The sequence below is a fragment of the Chiroxiphia lanceolata genome, chromosome 3, assembly GCF_009829145.1.
Source record: "Chiroxiphia lanceolata isolate bChiLan1 chromosome 3, bChiLan1.pri, whole genome shotgun sequence".
In the NCBI taxonomy this organism is placed as follows: domain Eukaryota; kingdom Metazoa; phylum Chordata; class Aves; order Passeriformes; family Pipridae; genus Chiroxiphia; species Chiroxiphia lanceolata.
The window spans coordinates 78,890,850-78,911,040 of record NC_045639.1 but is presented as its reverse complement, the minus strand read 5'-3'; the positions used below and the strand labels follow the sequence as shown (position 1 = coordinate 78,911,040).

At 39.5% G+C, this 20,191-nt stretch overlaps 1 long non-coding RNA gene across 1 annotated transcript; it reads left to right on the top strand.

Moving 5' to 3' along the window:
* Positions 1 to 806: 806 nt before the first annotated feature.
* On the top strand, positions 807 to 3,730 carry LOC116784615. The gene is made up of 2 exons (XR_004356167.1): positions 807 to 946; positions 3,364 to 3,730. It is a non-coding gene; the product is annotated as an uncharacterized LOC116784615 (long non-coding RNA).
* The last annotated feature ends 16,461 nt before the right edge of the window (positions 3,731 to 20,191 follow it).

Genomic DNA, 20,191 nt, shown 5'->3' with positions numbered 1-20,191 from the left:
CCACACGTAAGTGCTGAACATCAGAATAATACACTCTCTTGTGGTTGGCAATCCATCATTTTGTGGTTTAGCTCAAAAGGAAATTGGCAGGACAACCACAGTGCACACCATGGGATTGCTCCATGGATCTGGAGCAGCTCTCATATCTGCTGCAGAGAAACATTTTCTCTGCTGAAAGAGTTTTTTTAAATAAATAGAACAGTTAGTAGGGAGAAAAATTTTCTTTCTGTGGTTTGAGAAACTTTCTTTTTACTTCAAAGACATAAGTGGTATGAGGGAATCCCCTAGCAGCTATAGGCCCTGGGAATTAAATTTTTTCCCTCTGTTCCCTATTCCCTAAGAAACATAGCATGAGTTCTACTACCATACATTTCTCTAAGCAGCCTTCTGTGGAAAGAGAGAGGCTTGATTAGTGCATGCACCTGCCCACATTTAGAAGACCAGCCACTAAGAGAAGCATTGGCTTGATATTCATTCCCATCCTCAAGCTCTCTGCACTGTGTACATTACAAGGTAACATTTCCATTGCAGGAGGCAATGTGGAAAACAAGGATTGAGGTATCCTTGCCTGAAACCAAATCAATTAATTTGCTCTACAGTTCTCAAAGGTCCTTCTCTTAATAAAGGGCTGACCTGGACTCCGAAAGTTTTTGGCTCTTGTGTATCACCAGTGCTCTGCAGATGACCTGGAATAGTTTACTGGCAGATGCAGTCTTCTTAGGAATATCTTCTTCTTTTCTTGCACCATTTCAATGCTGTTTATAGTTATATGTAATTCATATTTCTCTACTGCTTCATATTTCTTAATCTTAATTCTGAGTTGCTGATGATTTTTCTAACTAAAGTTGTGTTGGTAATTTTTTCAGCTGTTCTTTGAATTGGGAATATTTTTGTTATCCAGAAAACACCACTATAAAGTGAGTTGCTTTGAACTTTCAGCTTTCCAGTGAGCAATTAAAGTATCCCCTTCAGTTATCTGTGTGTTTTCTGTCTGAAGCTGCCGTGAACTTAAAGCAGGTTTTCATCCCAGGCTGTTTTGTCTGTGTCTCAATGCTAATGTTTCATTTCATGTAACAAGCCATTGCTTTTTTCTGGAGCTCAGGCCTTTCTGTTACACTGGGTTTCAACAAGCCTGGCCTTACTTATCACAGAATCACAGAATATGCTCAATTGGAAAGGACCCACAAGGATCATGGTAATTTTGTGTCTGCCTGAGCCCATTTAGTACAGTGGTGGGTTAATTTTAAGATTTGATACTTCTTTAGAAAAAGATCTTCTAGAAAAAAGATATTTGCAGGATATGGCTACATCCTATGTCCCTTGTTCTCTCAACTGTTCTTTTTTATACACCTTTGAATTCCCTATAATATGTTCCATGTGTGTAGACTATGTTTTACGGATGAAGCGGATTGGCAAATTAAGCTACTTGGCTATGGAATTCAGGTCCTTGAACTGCCGTGCTGAGTCTTTTATTAGAGTGCAGAAAAGGGAAATTTATAGCAGACGTCAATAGATTTGAGATACTGTGGGACAGTGGTGGCTTAATAATGAAGAGTTTGAAAAAGGGCATTTCTGCAGAACTTCACAATTGGTGTCTGGACACCAGTTGGCCTAACATTTGTTTAATGATTTTGGGTTTTTTTTTAGGGATATGGCCAAACAATATAAAATGAACTTCATGAAAAACCATAAGAAGCTGAGGGTCTGAAGTTGCTTTGTACAGAAGTCTTCAAAGTGCCTAAACTGTGAATTTTTAAATTAGTAAATATTATAATTTATTATAATTTTTGTCAAGAATAGGATTTTCAAATGGTGTAAATTAGTTATAAATAATCTTCATCTGTGGCTGTCTGTACACTGATATAAAAAAATTACTTGCAATACTTTAATACAGCAATTTTTATTTTGAAAGTTAATTTAAAATTAAAACACTGCAGCATTCTAAGCAATGCAACATAGGTAAATTCTGTGCTAAAAATAACCAAAATGCTAGGGACTATAATTATACACCACCTTTGTCTACAAGTTGCTTAGCAGAAATATGGCTGGACAACCTGTAGACAGCTTTCTGTAAGAGGGGTATTCGAATTGGAGAAGGTGGAGACCTCATAGGTGTCTACAACTTCCTCACAAGGGGAGGCAGAGGGACAGGCGATGATCTGCTCTCTGGTGGACAATGAGAGGACCAGAGGGAATGGCATGAAGCATTGTCCAGGTTTAGGTTGGATATCAGGAAAAGGTTTTTCACCCAGAGGATGGTTGGGCACTGGAACAGGCTCCCCAGGGAAGTGGTCATAGCACCAAGCCTGACAGAGTTCAAGAACTATTTGGACAATGCTCTTGGACATACGGTGTGATTCTTGGGGCTATTCTGTGCAGGACCAGGAGTTGGACTTTGGTGCTCCTAGTGGGACCCTTCCAACTCAGGATATTCAATGATTCCATGATTTCATGAAATTTCTATGTCTCTTTTCCCACCTGTTACTTCTCTTACTAACAATCTAGCAACCTTTTCCTGAGTGAAAAGCAACATATCCATAGTCATCATAATTAGTAGCAGAACTGTAGTGTCTTTGATCTCCAGGAACTGAAGAGCAATCCATTGTGCTAAACACTATACAAACACTGCATCCGTGTAAATGTAGCTCTAGAAGAAGCACTCTCACTTGCTCCAAGCAAGATAAGAAGACTGGCAACGATAAAATAGTTGAATCATCATCAGACTCTCTCTCCTTTTCTGATAAAGCAAACATTGCTGTTACCATGAGAAGATTCATTGTGACTCAGCTGTCCTGTTTTACAGTGCCTGAGGGACTATGCTGGATCTCTCCTTGGTCATTGGTGGCAGTTGTAATGGCCTTGAAGTCGTCAGCAAAAATATTTTCATTCCTTATGAAACTAAGCTGTTTCTTGATTGTCTGGCCTCTTTCCCTCAAAATTTGCAATGAGTTTGTAAAAGAAGATGGCAATAAAAAAAAATTACTTGGAGGGATTGTTCTAGTAATAGCTTGTAATATATTTTAATGATTCTTTTCATTTACTGAATAACATTTAAGGTAAAATCTCATTCCAGACACACACAGTTCTGCTATTAGTGCCATTTCTGTGTTGCATTAACTTCTCATAACAAGATCTGTTTTATGAGGGTAGCTTCATAAGAGAAGTTTCTTTTTCATTTGCAGTTTGCTAAATTATAGCAGTTTCTGTGTCTGACTGCTAAGGAACGGGGCCTTCTATTTGGCTACAGTTTTAGATAAATACATTATTTATGAAAATAAGCATTTCTCTTATGTATCAGGAAATAGTTTGCATAATCCCCAGCTTCTTGCAGTAATCCAAACATGATTCATTTACTTTTCACAGGTTTTGATGGTGGAAGAACATAAGAAAGCCGCTTCAAAATACACCTTCTGAGGCCAGAGACAAACTTGACCTCTTCTCAAACACTTCTGCTTTGCTCAAAGAGGCTGACCCATGGGATCGATGCCAAAGGAAGGTGCTCAGGGCCCAGGGTCTGGGATGCTGAACATGGCACTTTTTCAAGGTGAAATAGCAACACAGAAGGAGGATATTTTTACAGGTAAAAGTACTTGCCTGATTCTCCTGTCTCTACTCAATGACTTGCATTTATATATACTATTTAAAGATTCGTTAAATGCATAAATATGTGTAGTCTGTGACACGCAGCTCAACAGATATTAAAAGATCCCAGCCTGTGGTTATGATTTAACTTGCTCTTTAAGACTTTTGCAACTGCTTCACATTTTCTATGCCTTTTTAGTTTGTGAGATGAAAGCTGGATTGTGGTGATAGCTCAAAGAGCCTTCCCTTCCCTTCCCTTCCCTTCCCTTCCCTTCCCTTCCCTTCCCTTCCCTTCCCTTCCCTTCCCTTCCCTTCCCTTCCTTCCCTTCCCTTCCCTTCCCTTCCCTTCCCTTCCCTTCCCTTCCCTTCCCTTCCCTTCCCTTCCCTTCCCTTCCCTTCCCTTCCCTTCCCTTCCCTTCCCTTCCCTTCCCTTCCCTTCCCTTCCCTTCCCTTCCCTTCCCTTCCCTTCCCTTCCCTTCCCTTCCTTCCCTTCCCTTCCCTTCCCTTCCCTTCCCTTCCCTTCCCTTCCCTTCCCTTCCCAACCCTTCCCTTCCCTTCCCTTCCCTTCCCTTCCCTTCCCTTCCCTTCCCAAACCTTCCCTTCCCTTCCCTTCCTTCCCTTCCCTCCCTTCCCTTCCCTTCCCTTCCCTTCCCTTCCCTTCCCTTCCCTTCCCTTCCCTTCCCTTCCCTTCCCTTCCCTTCCCTTCCCTTCCCTTCCCTTCCCTTCCCTTCCTCGCTTCCCTTCCCTTCCCTTCCCTTCCCTTCCCTTCCCATCCCTTCCCTTCCCTTCCCTTCCCTTCCCTTCCCTTCCCTTCCCTTCCTTCCCTTCCCTTCCCTTCCCTTCCCTTCCCTTCCCTTCCCTTCCCTTCCCTTCCCTTCCCTTCCCTTCCCTTCCCTTCCCTTCCCTTCCCTTCCCTTCCCTTCCCTTCCCTTCCCTTCCCTTCCCTTCCCTTCCCTTCCCAAACCTTCCCTTCCCTTCCCTTCCCTTCCCTTCCCTTCCCTTCCCTTCCCTTCCCTTCCCTTCCCTTCCCTTCCCTTCCCAAACCTTCCCTTCCCAAACCTTCCCTTCCCTTCCCTTCCCTTCCCTTCCCTTCCCTTCCCTTCCCTTCCCTTCCCTTCCCTTCCCTTCCCAAACCTTCCCTTCCCTTCCCTTCCCTTCCCTTCCCTTCCCTTCCCTTCCCTTCCCTTCCCTTCCCTTCCCTTCCCTTCCCTTCCCTTCCCAAACCTTCCCTTCCCTTCCCAAACCTTCCCTTCCCTTCCCAAACCTTCCCTTCCCTTCCCTTCCCTTCCCTTCCCTTCCCTTCCCTTCCCTTCCCTTCCCTTCCCTTCCCTTCCCTTCCCTTCCCTTCCCTTCCCTTCCCTTCCCTTCCCTTCCCTTCCCTTCCCTTCCCTTCCCTTCCCTTCCCTTCCCTTCCCTTCCCTTCCCAAACCTTCCCTTCCCAAACCTTCCCTTCCCTTCCCTTCCCTTCCCTTCCCTTCCCTTCCCTTCCCTTCCCTTCCCTTCCCTTCCCTTCCCTTCCCTTCCCTTCCCTTCCCTTCCCTTCCCTTCCCTTCCCTTCCCTTCCCTTCCCTTCCCTTCCCTTCCCTTCCCTTCCCAAACCTTCCCTTCCCAAACCTTCCCTTCCCATACCTTCCCTTCCCTTCCCTTCCCTTCCCTTCCCTCCCCTCCCCTCCCCTCCCCTCCCCTCCCCTCCCTTCCCCTCCCCTCCCCTCCCCTCCCCTCCCCTCCCCTCCCCTCCCCTCCCCTCCCCTCCCCTAACCTTCCCTTTCCTAACCTTCCCAAACCTTTCCTTCCCAAACTTTCCCTTCCCAAACCTTCCCAAACCTGCCCTTTCCTTCCCACATCTCCCCAAACCTTTCCAAACCTTCCCAAACCTTCCCTTGCCAAACCTTCCCAAACCTTCTCGCTTTTTTGAAGAAAGCAGGATTGGTTATTTTTATTATTTTTTTATACCAACACCAAGTGGAAAACATTTGTATTTATTTAAGTGTTTAAGGAGGATCTGCTCATAACCTCCCAGGAAGACAGTAAATTCTTCCATGTATTGACTTAATCAGTTATCCCTACTGGCTTTTCACGTGCCTGAGGGATATCTAGTCAGACAGATTCTCTCTAATGTAGAGGAATCTCCAGGGAAGGTCAGCCAAACAAGCAGCACTTATTCAGAAACAATGTGATGTGTGTGTCTGTGTGTGTGTGAATGGCAGGTTACTGGCATGATGCTGAGGAAAGAAAGAGCACCACTTTCCTTTTCAGCTCTTTCATAAGAATAACCCTGGTTTCAGAACTGAAGAGCCTTCCTTGCTCTGCCATCTGCACTCCAAACAGCAGTGAGAATTAGGTCCTTCCCAAAATCTGATTTGAGGTGTTCATTGTCCAAACCTTTGAGACAATCACTTTTGCTAATGTATGAGTGAACACTGGGCCAAATATTGCAACGGTGGATGGTGTGTCTGGTGGGTTCACTCAAGAGCCATGGTGCAGAATGAGAGTTTGGCATCCAGTAAGGGGTCTACAGACTGAGGACTCTTCAGGGTTGCATCTGCGTTTCACCCCTCTCCTGATGTTCATCTTCTCCCTGAACCAAGCATCAAATTCAGCTGGCAGGCAAACATGACCCCTTACAAAACTGCATCTGATATGTATGGTCATGAGATGGGGAGCAGGCTGCAAAGGTGGACATACGAGTCTGTTTTTATGGGGAGGAGGGAACTCGACATAGAGGAAAATCGTGTAAGTCACATAAGTCACATTGAGCAAATGAGATTTGCTTTCTCTATGTCCTCTGAGAGCTAGGAAAGCTCTCCCTAACCACAAAGCTCAATATTCAAATGTCAGTCCTTACCTTACAACTAATTCATCTTAACAGGGTTGTATATGTGAATAGCCTCACTGAGATCAAAGGAGTTATTTACCTGCATGCAGTGTCATGCACACACATTTGCAGGATCAGGCCCTACACACACACAGCAGCTTTCATTGCCCTGCCTGTTGCTAAGTCACAATCTGAAGTGAATTAAGGAAAGTGAAGAGAAGCATATGCTTACATGGCAAGACTGCTGGAGAATGGTTTAAAGTGTTAAAGCTTTAAATCACACCAAGGCTATAAAAATCAACTTTGTTTATGGAGCGGTGCAGAGACCTATTGTACTTCATATCGATCAATCCATTGAACACCTGGTTCAAAATGTACAATTGAGAGCTGGGGAAAAGTGCTAAATTGAACAATCTAAGTAACCTGTGAACCTGACAGTCATAAATCAATGGAGATGTTACACATAGTTAACCCTAACTAGTTAGCAAATTTTTAGCTGTGTTACCTGGTTAGGAGCTAGTTTACCATTTCAGAATTGTATTAATACAGAAAACATCTTTGCACTGAATGTTCCTCAGTAAACAGAGCACGAGGTTCACTGAAGACTTCCTCCCTTGCTGCTGTACCAGGTAAACCTTGCTTGAACATCAGCTTGGAAAAAAAGACATTTGAAATTCAGAAACAGGCATACAAAAAGACACATTGTCAACTTTGGGGGACTTAAAAAGTATGGATACAAAAGACACAGGATCCACTTTTCAAAGGTGCTTTATTCCACATAGAGGGTTATTCACATCTGTATAGGCTTTGACAAACACTGAATTTTCTGATGCCAGTGCTGTTTTGTTACTTTTGTTCACAGGTTCTTTACAGACTTGGAAAGACTTTGGTTTGCTGGCCCGTCTTATCTTACATATGGTTGGCAACATTTGCCTTCCTTTGCTTCCTAAGGCCAGTAAAAATGCTGAGTTTTTCAGGTAGGCTCACAAGAACTTGGTCCTGTTAAACCATTTTGCTTAGGGTTAATTGCATACACACCTCTAGTCCTCTATTAGCTTTTACATTATTTTATCCTTTCAGCTCAGGCTGAGAGGTCTGCAGTCACCTGGGTTACACATATAACTTTAAAAAAAAATGGTGTGATGGTGGCTTTTTTTCTTCTTTTTTTTTCCTTTTTTTTTTTTTTTTTCCCTGTCCTTCTTGGAACTCCTCCAGTGTTCTCAGACTTACCAAAAAGCAATATTCATGATTTTGAATTTTCTTCAGTCAGCTTTTTTAAACCTCTTCTTTGTAAATTATGCAGGTCTGCTGATTTAAATAGCTATTTAACATTCTACTGATTTACTGGAATGAACAACATTGCATTGCCTTCTTGTGACAGAACTGATTTTGTCTGTTTTTTCTTTAAGCAGATATCAGATTTACAGAGCATACAAATTTTTGCATACATTATTAACACGGCTATATGTCTGCGTAGTCAAGACCAAAAATTTTTCTTGTTATCCTTAACTCTGATGAAAAACCTTACTTCTTGTTTCCATCCTTATCAATTTTCTGTAGTTCTTATCTTCTGTCTAATTCTTATGAATTCTGATAAATGCCTTTTTTTCTAGTGTAGTTATTTTGATTTACATAGCTGCTTCCACTTTTTTGCAAGTCAACATTTAGGCTAGCCCACTTTTCATTCTTTTTTTTTTTAAAACCTCTCGTAAAATGTTTTTAAACACTTTCCAGTTATTATCCACATTTCCTGCCTAATTTCTTTCTCCCAACTGATTTACTCATAATTGTTTTCAGCTTTGTGAAACTGGCTCTTGCAGTTCATCACGTATACATATTACTGGTCTGGACTTAATTCTGATTATATATAACAAACAGAAGCAAATCATGATCACTTTTATCTAAACTACTGTTGATTTCTAAAGTGTGCTTCTATGATACTTTATTCTCATCTATAAGGATAAAATAATGCAATACAGCATTCCAAAAGTGTTGGATGCAGCATTTTTAAGGAACTCATAATTTATGGCATATTCCAAGAATCTATTAATTTGGTGGCATGATAACTCCAAACCATGCTATTCAAATTGAAGTGCTGACTTTGCATGGTTTATTTTTGTTCTTGTTTTCTGGATACTTACTTAAGGAGATAGTTTTCCTCTTCTTCTGGTAATTACTTACAGTTTTTGTGTTACATAATACACACAAAACCCATATCATTTTATACTGCTTTTGTAACACACCAATCTACAGATTAAGAATTACTTATGTCTTTGAGACTGTTTCCTAGTTTTGTCCAATTTCTTTGGCTTTATTTTAACGACTTAATGGAATTTAGAAGAACTGGCTTCCCAAAGAGTCCTTACCAAGGAAAAGTAATGGATAAGAAGTAGAACATATTTAAGAGTTCCACCCCAATCGACATTTTAAAAAGGGCTTAGTGCATGTCTCAGCTTTTTTGTCTTCTTGTTGCTTTCATCAACAGATTGCCAGATGGTAAAGTGGATTAGAGAGTCAGGCTTCAGTACTACAGTACCAGTACTACTAAAGGTTTAACCAAGTCACCTTCCAAAGGCTAATCCTGCTGGCTGCTATCTATTTTCCCTCGGTAACCCATCCTGTTTCACTCACCATTACATTTAGAACAAGCAGCTGTAGAGAGCACATAAAATCAGAGAATAATGCAACTTGAAAATGCAAAGGTTGTTCCATAAATAAGCATCTGACTTGCAAAGGAGTCACTCTTGCTATGGCAGTTAATTAACAAACAAGTCATGTCTGTGCTCCTTCCTGGTGGCTGCAGTAATCTTCTTGCTTGGTCCAAAGAGCTGAACATAAAAAGATTGTCACAAAGTGTATGGTGTGAAGGAGAATTTGGCATTTGGGAAAACAAATTTAAAGCAACCCCAGAAGTTTTCCCTTTGCAAATGCTGTCACAGTTGGCAGCAAGGGACATATTTACAATTGAAATGCAAACTTGGTCATTGAGGACACTTTTTTCAGGGAGATGTGGATCAAATATGTCCACTGGGTTACAATGCTGAGACCACCCAGGCTTTTGCTAGTACTAGTGTTTACATAAAAAGTTAGAAACAAGCTCCCCTCCAATTAGAAAGCCAATATATAACTAGATGCTAGCTTGTTATATACCCTGTAGTCTGAATGTTAATAATTTTGACCTCCTTCCGTTTAATCTTAATCTCCTTGACAGAACAAGTGAACTTTGGGTTATACTTTACCGAATTGTTCCCTTTGTTTTCTTCCCCCTCTTATGTTTCCAACAGTGACTTTGTCACATATTGCAGACCCAAATGAAAGCCTGTCTTCTTTTTCAATCAGTCATATCACTAAGTATATGAGCAGAAAAACCCTTGTGATTGACACTGCTTCAACAAAAGCAGATTCAGTTTGCAGACGATAAGAGGCAAAGTCATACAAGCAGTGTTTACAAAGCAGTGAAGGAGCAAAAAAAAAAATAATGATAAAAGGACTAATCTTATTGTTTTACTAGATGAGAGAATGGTTCTTTGTGTTTGCTCTAGCAGAAGCTGACAGATTGTCTCCCACCTCCCTTGTACACTTTTGGCAGCAAAATAATTTCCACAAAATTCTGTATCAGATGTTGGCTGGTAGATTAAAAAAGGGCTCTGGAATGCCTGGAAAGCTTCAGAAAGCAGAGGAGTTCCTGCACACGATAGCACATGCATATGCTACCTACAGCATGCTATATAATCGAACATTATCTCCCTCAAGAAGGGGCAAGGAGATATAAGAGCAACAGAAGCAAATGGAAAGCAAAGCAAAAGGAAAAAGAAACAAAGCTATATGAAAACATATTGAACTGGCTGATCTGATGTGTTTTCTGTTGTATGGCAATCTCACATCTATCAGGAACACTCTTTCTGATTTCTTCACTCTAGGGAAGACCAGACCCACATCAGCTCTAATCGAAAGGTGTCCCAGCTTTCAACCCATGCTCCTAGTGCTGAAGTGCTTGTATGGTAGTATGGCCAGCAAAGGTCACAGAAGTACCATTTCCATTTCTTGGTCCCAAATGCTGGAATGTGATGACTGGAACAGATTCAGAGTGGTAGCGCAGTTTATACTGGAAGGGACGTTGGGAGGTGACATGATCTGAATGCTGCCCAAAGAAAAGCTGACTTCAAAATAAAATCTAGACTGCCCAGTACACTTTTGATATTCCCTCCTGGCAACAGGGTGTCCCACTGGGTTTTTTTCAGGACAGCACATCTGTACAGAAGTCTGTTTTAACCTTATGTAATGGCCACTATGGACTGCACAGGAGGCAGGACAGAGAATTAAAATCCAGGATGATCTCAACAGGTGAAGGACAGGATACCCTCGCTTTCCATCTCCTCTACTGTTCATTAGTTTCATGGCTTAATTCCTATCTCTTGCTAGCAGGGCCAGGCAGCTTTGTCCTTTCAAGAGCTGAAGTCACACTGCTTCACCACCATTCACCAAAGGTTGTGGAGCAAATGTTTCCAATTTTTTTCTCTACAAGATGAAGCCTGCCAGCTCAGTTATGTCCATCAGTGAGTATGAATATCTAGCTGTAAAATAATCAGTTGTCATAGTCATTATTGAAATAGGTTGCACATAGAGCATATGAAGCAATAAAAGGCAAGACAAAGCTGTTTTAATGATTCTCTCCTAAAAGTCTCTATGGAATATGTTCATTGTGTCTGTCTAATCTAACTGTCCCCACAGGCTACATGAGAAGCAGTACTAGCACTGAGGGAATAGCACACACCTCAGGTTTCATTGAAACATTTCGTTTTATCCCATTCTGCCCCACTAAAAAGACATTGACACTCTTAGAGAACATTACTTGAGTTAAAGACAGGTACTCTTTTGGGAGAAAAAAATTGACTTACCAAGTGATGAAGCACAGGCAATTTTAATCTTATTCAGAACAATTGCAAATAATGGCAAATAATACAATGAATTTCACAGTGAGCAAGGCGTTCTGGCATGTATTTCTGAATCCTGTTCAGATTACTGGTGTTTAGCAAGTTACCAAACATTAGCAGAGACACAGGAACTGTATCTACTTTTGCTTTCAGCTTGTGGAAAATGTGAATATATTTGATATATTGAATATATTTGAAAGCATGTCTTTCACTACATTCTAAGATAACATTTTAAATACGTATTTATTTGTTCCTAGTAAATTCTTGCATATGGATACATTTAACATCCCTGCCACAGTACAGAAGATGTACAGTAATTTGTTAATTTGTGGTAATGTGATCAGGTGGTTCAGCTCTATCTCATATTTGTGCTGCTTCACTCTCATGACTTATTCTTGCAAACCTCCATGAATTAATAAATAAGAACCCTGGCCAGCTAGCCTTCAATGACTTTTCCATGGAAACATCTGTATTGAAAAATAAAGCTATGAAACATTTTGCATTGTCAATTTCTAACAGTTACAGCACTCCTCTGGTACATTAGTTAGAGTAATTTTGGCTTTAGAACAAAAGTAAGTATCTATAACACAGGCACACAAAATGAATACCAGGGAAATCAATCAAAGAGTGATAACCTTTTATTAAAAAAAGACATCACTCTCTGGCAATTCATAAAACAAGTCTCCAAATCAGTATAGACAGTACAAATAAACATAAAATGATTCTTTAAGGGCATAATGAGGTGTTCTGTCAACAAAAATAAGAAAACAAAGCATAGATGTATGTTTGTTAAAGAAATTGCACATTTTCTGTTCAGAAAGCCTTCGGCATTTCTTTTTGATAAAATACAAGCACAAGATGCAAGAAATGAATTCCCCATCTGAGCAATGTCTTTTTTGTTTCTGCTTCTTGTTCTATCAAATCTATCATTGCTCTGTGGGACTTGGCACTCTGTGAAGATCTTTGAATTTGCTGAAATACTTTAAGCTAATCCTCAGTCTCTGGGACTTGGCCATATACCTAGGTTCAGCAGAGTCCACTCCTGCACGCTATTCCTGGTGGACTGTTTCTGTAAGACTGAAGCCTCCTTTTTGCTTAAGCAATATATTTCAAGCTCACCCTTTTCCAAAAATTACAAGTTTTAATTCTATGAAATGTTGCCTGTATAATGTATGTTATTAAAATAACTGTTCTTTATTTTGTTTCCTTTTTGAGTTCATTTTAAGTATAAAGTTACTAAAGCCCTACATCATATGTGGATCAAAAGAGAATCAGTTGAAAAGGAATGTTTATTTAATAATTATCCTTGGAAAATGAATATGAGGACAGAGGGGTGAATTGCAGGTCACTTAATCAGAATTTTAGCCTGATATTAATTAAACACTTGGATTTTACTCCTCAGTCGCAAAAGACTGTGACTTTTGAACTAGTAGTACCTAATATTAAATGGATTCTATGATTTTATCCTAGGAGGTATTTATTTTAGAGCAGGTCCAAAGAGTAGGGAAAGGAACCCTCCATAATGAAAGAAAAATGAGCAAAACCCCAAATATTTTCTGAAAAAAATAAGAAAAAGACAAGTCTCAGAGCCCAGCACTATGAAGTCCTTGATATATCTTCCATCTGGACCACACTGGACTCTGCGCTACTGAAACAGAAGTTGGAAAAGACCTACCTGGTCATCACATCAATCCCTCTCAGATACATAGTATTTTCTTACATTTCCTTTCTCTCATCCTTCTTCAATCCTTCTATCCTTCTTCTCTTCCCATCTTTCTTCCATTACCCTGAATATCTTAATTCCCTTCTTTGTGAGGATTCAAACACGAGGGCAATTAAAAGACATTTCCAGTGGGAAAAAAAAAAAAGACGTTTTCCCAGAAATTGTCTCAGTTGCCTACTCAACTTTTTCTTCTCATCTGTTGTTCCTAGTAGCAGCTCTCTGGGTGACTGCAGGCAATTTATTTTCCTTCCCTCTGTTGCAGCTCTTGAGAATTTCCCCCTAGCTACATAAGAGTTTTATTAGCACCATAAGAGTTTTATTAGCTCCCAAATATTTTCAAATCTTTGTCCACATCCTCATATTCAGGTACTAACCATCCACGTAACAGTTTCCCCTCTGCATCAGTTACGTGAAAGTGCAACCTGTCTGCTTCAATGGTTATTGTAAAGCCACAACATCAGTACCCTGTAGTTTATTGAGAAGACTCAGTTTTCTTGTGTGCAACAAAGGAATAAGAGCATTAAGCAACAGAAAAACTGTGTTTTACAATTTCAAATCAGAGTCTGAAAACATTAAGGGAAAAGTAAATGTTAAATATGTAAACATAAGTGGGATTGATCTCTGACAAATCTTGAAATGTAAAAGATAAAGTGCATAAACACACACCTGTCTGTCTACATGTTTGTATTGCAGCTCAGCTGTTAATGACCCCGGCTTTCTTTCAATAAGAAATTTTGTTTTTCTTGTGAAATCTTAACACCGGTAACTTTTGAAAAGCTGATTAGGCCATTCTCTTCCTGGTTAGTTTATTTTTCAATTTTTTTTTTTAAGTATCATAGCACCTGCTCCCTTTAATGTTATTGATATTATTACAAGGGTAAGATTAGTGTTATTATTGAATCCAACGTGAACGTACGCATAAACATATGTAAGAGGTCGCCTTTACCTTCAAGGACAGATCCATAGACTTGCAAAAAATTAGAAATTCGTGAGATCTTCTAAATCTGTATGTTATTTGACATTCATCAGAGCCAAGAGGTACTCAGTACTTTTAAAGTCAAGGTGCCTAAATATGGAATTAATAGCTCAGTATGAGGCACCTCTTTAAACACCTGAAGGTTATAAGAAATGAGGACAGGGATCTAGAAGGCAAATTGTTATGCAGCTGTTGCTGCCTGCTGCTGTAAAAAGCTAACTTTACCATTATGTTTGCCAGGTAACTGCAATCTTTATAGAGACCAAACATATCCAGGGTTTATTATTGTTGCATTTATAGTATTAAGAATTGATAGAATATGTATTAAGATAAAACACTTGAAGCAGTAGATAGGACTGTATGTGGGAGACTTTGGAAGCTGATGAATCAGAACTCCTACACTAGAGCTTGCAGAGATCATCTGTGAATTTGGGATACAAATTTGCCTTTGTTCCTGAAAAGGAGAGTGGGAGGTCAGACCTCCAGCTGTTTTCCAGAAGATGAATGGGTACTCCGCAAAGCTATGGCCAGTGACAAGAGTCCAAGAAGACTCAGGGCCAAATACTGCAGGATCCTATGCATTGCTACCCTCATGAATTCTCCTGTTCTTGGCTTGTTTTGGGACGTACGATTGTCTTGCACCTAGTCCTGGGACAAACCCTCATCTCTGCCCTGCATTGCTGTAGTTCAATCTCATACTGCTCAGGTGTGGACACCTCTACTCATGAGACAGCAATGGATAAAACTTTGCAAATTGTGAGTTTCTGCTGGACAAAAGGGGAAAATTGATTTCCTTCTTTCTGTTTATACATTCCTTTGTGCCAAAATGGGTTTTGGTGTCAGTTTGATTAGAAAAATCATTTGCCTTATCAGTACTGAGTTTTGACATTTATTATACTGTTTGGATACTACAGATTCAGTAATGTGCTTCAACAAGTAGAATAAGCACCTTAAAAGATTGCATTGAGAGAGCTGAGGGGAGAGATATCAAACACAGGAAGCAGAGCTGATGACGTGCTATTCTTTTCTTGTTGCTGAGGATGGTTGGATAGGTTACCTAAGCTTCAGAGGTGTCTGGGAAAACCAGGTACTAATTTTGCATTTTGACACCTTGACAGCAACAAATTCTTGCTGCTTATTACAAATTGATATTCAGATCACCTTTTCAGGGGTGACGTTAGACAACAGTGGAGTCAGGTGCTGATAAATGAACATGGGAGTCAGGAAAAAGAGGTTTAACTCTCTCTTGGGATGTGCTGCATCATGTGCAAAGGTGAGAAAAACATAATCCATCTGTAAGGTGAGGAAATAAACATGGCACTGAGCTGCTACTGTGCATCTGTGTGTGTGAGAAATATATTAAAATCCTGTCAAGCAAGGGACTGTGTAAAGATGCTCTATTTTGTCTCTTTGCCTAAAGTGTCTGTGATCCTAGCCCCTATTTGAGAAACTCTGATCCATGTGTTTGAGATCTACAACGAGGATGTGAGAAAATCGCAGATGATTTTATTTTTAGTTTATATTAACTATTTTTATAGTTTTCATTTTATTAATTAGCAAACTTGTAAATGTACAGGAACTTGCACATAATGCATTTCATTGCTCTCAATCATTTCTATTCTGACTCAAGCCTACTCATTCTTTGAAAAGTCTGTAAAACACTGGGGGGATATATGATCAACTATTTCCTAAATTATAGTATTATTTACTTGTAAATTAGGTTATAATTCACTAGAAGGTCCTGTAAAATGAATTTAATAAGAACCCCATCTCATTTAGAACTGATGCCAGAGGATAGCAAAAAAGTAACTAGTGATTTTAATAAAATGAAGAGCTGAATAGGACTCAAAAGAGACATAGAATGACAGTCCACATTTGTTGGGCACACCCTCCAAAAGGGAATGATTTGAAATGTCACTGCAAACGCATTAGACCCTCATTTAGTATGAAAGTGTTTTGAAAATTGTTCATCTATATCACACTTGTTTGTATTAGCAATGTCAAATGATGAACAATGAAATGTGTACACACCTTTCTGCATTTGTGTTCTTCTCCCTTGTGGTAGATTTTTTTTTTAGATTAGAGCTTGTAACCTATAGAAGAGAGTAATTTCTTGGGGGCTGCTGCATTCCCTTCTTCATCCATATGATGGATTGTACGAGGTGTAAGCAGAATTTTGATGATCCTTGCATGCATGTGTCCACAGCTTCATTCGCTAGTGCAGAGGAAGAAAAAAAATGGTGCCAGGAACATGTTCTGCATAGCAGAAAGAAACCTGGAGGCACATCTGCCTTCCACAGCAATGAGCTGCTCTCCTGCTCTCTTGTGGTAAGGCCATTATGAGTCCTAAAGCAGCTATAGCCATGAGATTCTAAAAGGCCAGATCTGAATCAAAAAAGAAATATCAAAATCCCCTCAGACAATGCTTCAGTGTGGATATCAGATGGTCAGTCTAAAATCCTTTGAAGAGCTCTCACATGTTCCAAGGCAGTGGTGTAGCCTAATACCAGTGCCAGAGATGAAAGGTTTGGGAGGTTTGATCCAGCAGCTGGAAAACAAGTTGTACTATGTGAGGCTTACAGAATTCAATCTCTTCAGCTTATCTGAGAGAAGACAGAGAGGTGGATTGATCATTATGTACTTACACGTGGAAAAGAGATCCAATAGCAGGATGTTTCTGAGCTTGTTGACAAAGACCTGACAAGATCTATTGCAAAGACTTAGACAAATTAGGCCTTGAAGTAAGTCATAGCTTTGTAGCAGAGAGGATAATTGAACTAAGTAACAGTCTCCTAAAAGAACTGGAGGGAGGACAGGGTAGGGATAACTCAACATGGATTTATATCTTTAAAGATATAAATAAATATATCCTTCTATGAGATATAATTTAATCCACTCTCTGGGCCAAATTCTGTGTCCAGTAGGTCCAGGGATCTAGGTGGAATAGTTGTGTTGGTACTTTCAGACCTAAATGCTTATGTTGGGGTAGATGACACTGCAGAGTTAAGAAATTATCTTAGCCAGAAACCATGGAATTTAAACACAGAGAAGGAAAGCTTTTTTACATATACCACCAGATATTCTTACACTATCTTTTAATTAACTAGATTTACAGTCTCCATGAAAATCCTTTTACCACCTTGTTTCCCCCATCTCCTGCTGTAATTGTGATGAAGAAATATCTGTTTATCTGTTTAGAGAAAAATATCTTCCTGGACCTTTAACCTCTAACTATAAATGGAATTCTTACCCTCCTTTGCCAAAACCCTATATATGCCATGAGTTGTGTTGAATAAACCATTCAGATTTGTACCCACAAAACTGGATCATGTATTATCATTCAAACCATCCTCATGCTTCTACATGTATGAATCTCTTATTCATGTCCTCTTTTCGTGGACAAGGGAAAGGCTAATAAATTATGCACAACCCTGAGAGTGCCCATAACACCTGGAACTCTGTTAAGTCAACCACTGTAACCAAAGCTTATCAAGACTTCAGGGGATCAGTGAAGAGAAAAGATTTCCTTTGTGCACTTGGCAGATGTATTCTCAGAGCTCATGTCTTAATTTACCTTTATTTCTTGTCATTCAGAAACATCAGAAGTGGCTACAGCTGGAGACAGGATAACAGATGGATAGACTGCAGATGCTGGATTCGATTTTTCACTTATTTACTCAAAAAGATCTCCAGTTTGTATTTTCTAAGTTAAATCAGAAAACACCTTGGTTTATATTGCTTTTATTTTTTGAGTTAGTACGAAATACTTTGAATATTCCTTTTGACCTGTTTCCTGTCCAAAAGTGCTTGGCTATTGGAAGTAATTTTTTTCTTTTTGTTTCCTCAAACTAAGAGGCAGGACTCAGTTAACTAATGAGCCCTCTCATTTTATGTAGAGAAAAATTCTGAACTGTAGGAATAGGAGAAGATGGGAAAGTGGTTCCAGTACAGCAGATTTTATTAAAAAAAAAAAAAAGGCAGAACGACCCACTAGTTTCCCATTTCCATTTCCAGACAGGTGAGCCAGTGCGTAGCAGAAAGGAAAAGAAAAAAACCAAAGCTAAACCTTCTGAATCCAAAATTCCATTACACTTTGAGAAAAAAATTTAAGAAATGTAGTTTTACCTTTTGCAGTTTCATTCTGGAAGAGGCAAATGTGGTATCTGTAGGTGTGCTTGCTTTGGGAAGTGACACTGTATCTGTACCTAGTATACAGTGAGAGACCAGGGCTGTTCAGCTGAAAGGAGTTAAGGGACCACAAAGGGAATCATGCTTTGAAGCAAATCAAAGCAAATAAGCAAAGAAACACACAACTGAAATCACTGAACCCAAATCGTCAAATTAAGGAAATAGAAGACTACAGTGCTGTCTCACGCAGTGAGCAAATCCAAAATTCATACAGGTGGAAATTCAGGGTCAGTGGCTGTCTGAAAAGAAATAAATTATGTCCAAAAAATAAGTTATTTCTGTTCCTAAAATTCAATAATCCACTAATGTTTCAATAAACAGTGAGCTGTTGCTCAGCTCTGGCTTGCTATGAGCTGCTACTCAGAAGCCCTATTCCTGCATTAAGATCTTAGGATGTCCCAGATTCCCATCACAATTTCCTTTCTCATCAAGGGGAATGCGTTCCAGTCTGTGAGGAAAAAGGCCATCCATTTTTCATTTAACAAACTTTTATCTACCTTGCTTCTTAAGTATTTAAAGTCACACACTTGGGTAAGGTCACTAGCCTTGTCTCTCCTTTCTGAAAGTCACCCTAAAATGAGAGTCAGTTCTGTCATCATGCTCCTCTGGGAAATCAAACATTAATGATGTTAGGCAGTAATACTTAGTAGTGTCTTATTTATTATGCATGAAGACCAAAATTTTTAAGAGAAATCACTAGCATTAAGTGCGAACATTTTGCTTACTGTCATTGACATTTTGGCAGCAAAATCTTTTAGGCACCTAAAGGAAATTCAGCCTATAATAATAAATAATGAGACAAAATATTGCTGGAAGATGAAACAATAGCCTATTTCTTAAAGACTCAAATTTTACTATAGGATGCTGATTGCCACATATACCACACTAATGCTTCTCTTCAATTCTTTTCCTAGTCCCTGCAGACTAAGAATAAAGTGGTAACACTGGAAAAAAATATACCACACATTTGGAGTTCTGCAGCAGACATGCCCCTGTGTGTACATTGTAGGAATCCATGTGCACTTTCCCAGCTGATATCTAAAAGAATGATTTGGTCTGTTTACTGATTGTGTTTTGAAAATTAAAGTTCCTTATAAAAAATTTATTGTCAAAGTAGAGGGAATGGAGGACCTGTGATTCCTGTGATCGTGGAATCATTGGAGGATTAGAGAGTTTTATTTCTGTCAATGAAATAAAAAGACTGAAGCCCCCTATCATGGGGACAAGATTGGGTTATGGACTTCTAAGGAGGCCAGCTAAGGAAGGCTAGCTGATAACTCTCCTGAAAAGCATTCTTAAATCCTCCTTAGTGAACTTTGTGGGCATTTGGTCTCCATGAAACATTTGATTTGGCTCTACTGGAGAATGTTCAGCCCGAGAACCAAACACAGGATCTGGTGAACTAGATCACTTGCTTTACTGCAAAGTAATCACCCAAAAGAAGAAAGAAATATACATGCATGTGCACACACACACACTTGTCTAAAAATATTTGTCAATCTAGTGTTATAAAAGCTGACATTTAAATCAAGTTGTTCAAGTGAATCTTTTGGGTTATCTCTAGTAGCAGAGCAGGTTCCACAGACGAGGAGGCATCTGTGATGATATATCTTGGAAAAAAAGCAAGGAAAACACCTTTGGGAGACATTGCACCCCAGAGGGCTGTACTGCCCTTCAGACAAAATGGCTAGGTACTGTGTTTTCAGTACAAGGATAGGAAGGGGTAGAATTAATTTGACATAGGTACAAAAACCTTGGCAACTCTATTTTATTACAGAATAATTTTCTAAAAAGCCAGCATCTCATGCCAATATAAGGAGGCTCAATGTTGCTGACAAACATGACAATTGAATTAAGGAGAAACTTGAGTGATAAAATGGAAGTCACTAATTTCCACTCCCAAGGTACTTAAATTAAATAAATGCTAGCATAAGACTTTTATTTTATTCAAGCATTCATTAATTTTCAAAGAT